Here is a 3,719-nt window from a genome sequence, read left to right as displayed (position 1 = left end):
TGACTCTGTACCGGTACCCCCTGTATATAGCCTCCACATTGACTCTGTACCGGTACCCCTGTATATAGCCTCCACATTGACTCTGTACCGGTACCCCCTGTATATAGCCTCCACATTGACTCTGTACCGTAACACCCTGTATATAGCCTCCACATTGACTCTGTACCTGTACCCCCTGTATATAGCCTCCACATTGACTCTGTACCGTAACACCCTGTATATAGCCTCCACATTGACTCTGTATCGGTACCCCCTGTATATAGCCTCCACATTGACTCTGTACCGTAACACCCTGTATATAGCCTCCACATTGACTCTGTACTGGTACCCCCTGTAATATAGCCTCCACATTGACTCTGTACCGGTACCCCCTGTATATAACCTCCACATTGACTCTGTACAGTAACACCCTGTATATAGCCACCACATTGACTCTGTACCGTAACACCCTGTATATAGCCTCCACATTGACTCTGTACTGGTACCCCCTGTAATATAGCCTCCACATTGACTCTGTACCGGTACCCCCTGTATATAGCCTCCACATTGACTCTGTACCAGTTGCAAGTATTTCAGGGTAAATTTCAGGGTAAAGTCGACACATGTACTCGAATGGTGCAGCCGTCTAAGGCACTGCATCGCAGCACTAAAGGTATCACTACAGACCCGGGTTCGATCCCGGGCTGTATTACAACTGACCGTGAGTTTGAGTCCCATAGGGCGGCGCACAATTGGCCCAGCGTCGTCCGTGTTATGGCAGGGTTTGGCACAACGTCGTCCGTGTTAGGGCAGGGTTTGGCCCAGCGTCGTCCGTGTTAGGGCAGGGTTTGGCCCAGCGTCATCCGTGATAGGGCAGGGTTTGGCCCAGCTTCGTCCGTGTTAGGGCAGGGTTTGGCCCAGCGTCGTCCATGCTAGGGCAGGGTTTGGCCGGGGAGGCTTTACTTGACTCATCGCACTCTGGTGACTCCTTGTGGCGGGCCGGGCACCTGCAGGCTGACCGCGTTGTCAGTTGAACAGTGTTTCCTCCGACACATTGGTGCAGCTGGCTTCTGGATTAAGCAGGTGGGTGTTAAGAAGTGCAGTTTGGCCGGTCATGTTTCGGAGGACGCACGACTCCACCCTCACCTCTCCCGAGGAAAGCTCCCGTTGGGGAGTTGCAGTGATGAGATAAGATCAAAATTTGGGGAGCACAAAATGTAAATACATAATGCACCCAAGGATTCACAGATCTAGGAGTGAGTGGCTCAGGCTCAGTACACATTCATGTTTGAAACACCAGACAGGACATATCATCATCCATTTGGGGTCAATCTACTAGTCCCAGAAGCACATGGAGAGGTTTATCCTAATATCCTGACTTCACTACAGAGAGAGAGAGAGAGAGGGAGACAGAGGGAGACAGAGGGAGACAGAGGGAGACAGAGGGGGAGACAGAGGGTGACAGAGGGAGACAGAGGGGGAGACAGAGAGAGAGAGACAGAATCAGCACGTCCTTTATTATTCCAGCTGACTTCATATTTGATAAGAATTGAAAACCTGTCCCGGGCAGACGCGGGGTAATCGATGTCCTCTCATTCAAAAAGTAAGGATACTGCTTTGCTTTGGCCACAAGCATCTCCCCCACATTGAAGGTACTCTTACTGTGAAATATGATCCAAGGTGACAAGAAGTCCCTCTGGGGAAATAGTGGAGGGTAGTTTGATGACTCTGCAGCAGTGATCCCACTGGTTCACCTGGTAACAGAAGGGATGGAACTGAAGTGAGTGTCAAACAGACAGGTGCAGGAACTTACTATAACTTCCCCAGCGCAGTCCTGGAAACTTTGTCCATTGCTGGAGTGGGGTTGAGAATTGGATCGATGCTCAGAACTCTACTGACGTAGACCTCAAAACTGATGGACAAGTGTTTTTCACCTCGTCTTCCCTGGCTACTGTACTGAAGTTGGAGCTTTCCTGGCTACTGTACTGAAGCTGGGGCTTTCCTGGCTACTGTACTGAAGTTGGGGCTTTCCTGGCTACTGTACTGAAGCTGGGGGCTTTCCTGGCTACTATACTGAGGATGGGGGCTTTCCTGGTTACTGTACTGAAGCTGGGGCTTCACTGGCTACTGTACTGAAGCTGGGGGCTTTCCTGGCTACTGTACTGGAGCTGGGGGCTTTCCTGGCTACTATACTGGAGTTGGGGGCTTTCCTGGCTACTATACTGGAGTTGGGGGCTTTCCTGGCTACTGTACTGGAGATGGGGCTTTCCTGGCTACTATACTGAAGCTGGGGGCTTTCCTGGCTACTATACTGGAGTTGGGTCTTTCTGGCTACAATACTGGGGATGGAGCTCTGTCGATGAAACCATTAATGAACCTGACGATATGTACGTAGACCCTGATGATGATGACAACATACAGGACGGGGATGACAACACTGGCCTTCAAAGAGACTCTCACCACTCAGTGTACAGCACCATCTCCAGAAAAGATTCAACTCAGAGCCTTGACTGAAGACAATAAACACACTGGACTGAAGAGCGTCAGCACCAAACAAAAGGTCATTTTCTCAAATTTCCCCATGTTTTCCCAGAAATCCCAGTTGAAAGACCCCTAGCTGGGCCTCACACCTCTATTCTCCTGTCTGTATATTGATCCATCTGTCTTGTCTTTCAGGAGATTGCTATTTACAGCAGCATGCCATCCCAGCATCTCACTACTGGCTTGCTTATAAAGCTAAGCAGGTTCGGTCCCTGGATGGAAGACCAGATGCTGCTGGAAGAGATGTTGGAGGACATGAGTAAGGTTACTGACATTCATAGCAGAGCATGGGTTCACAACATGTTTCTGCACACAACCACAAATTGACTATAAGAGAATAGGTCACCATTTTGGACATGGCCTATCAATTTAGCCTGCTTTCATAAACTTTCTGCTGTCCACATGCACAAACATAACCTGCCCTGCTAGATTAAATGCAGCTCCTTTTGGGTAATCCACATATTGACACTTTTTAAGGCTCGGCACTGATTGGATAAGTCTGTGAGGAGATGTTAAGTTGTCCGGTCGTGTAGCGAGAGTGGGAAGGACATTAGTGATGTGAATAGCCGCTAAGGGCCCGATGTACGGACCGTCAACGTGTGTCTCAATGTAATCACAGGGCCTGATGTACGGACTGTCAACGTGTGTCACAATGTAATCACAGGGCCTGATGGCATGACATCTGCTAAGAACAGAATCTCATTCTAGTTCCACATGGAACTATTAGAATAGAATCTCATTCCATTTCTACATGGAACCATAAGAATAGAATGGCATTCTAGTTCTACATGGAACCATTAGAATAGAATCTCATTCCAGTTCTACATGGAACCATAAGAATAGAATGGCATTCTAGTTCTACATGGAACCATTAGAATAGAATCTCATTCCAGTTCTACATGGAACCATTAGAATAGAATCTCATTCTAGTTCTACATGGAACCATTAGAATAGAATCTCATTCTAGTTCTACATGGAACCATAAAAATAGAATCTCATTCCAGTTCTACATGGAACCATTAGAATAGAATCTCATTGTCGTTCTACATGGAACCATTCGAATAGAATCTCATTCTAGTTCTGCATGGAACTCATGCATCAGTGAATATTAATGACGTGTTCTTGCGAACCTTTATGTCACCATGAACGTGTCAAAGAAACAGACCACTAACAGTGGGCCCACATTCCCTTAAACATAC

This window comes from Oncorhynchus mykiss, chromosome 30, assembly GCF_057628025.1.
Source record: "Oncorhynchus mykiss isolate SJ-2025 chromosome 30, ASM5762802v1, whole genome shotgun sequence".
NCBI lineage: Eukaryota > Metazoa > Chordata > Actinopteri > Salmoniformes > Salmonidae > Oncorhynchus > Oncorhynchus mykiss.
The sequence above is the reverse complement of the archived record's forward strand: the minus strand, read 5'-3'. Positions refer to the sequence as shown.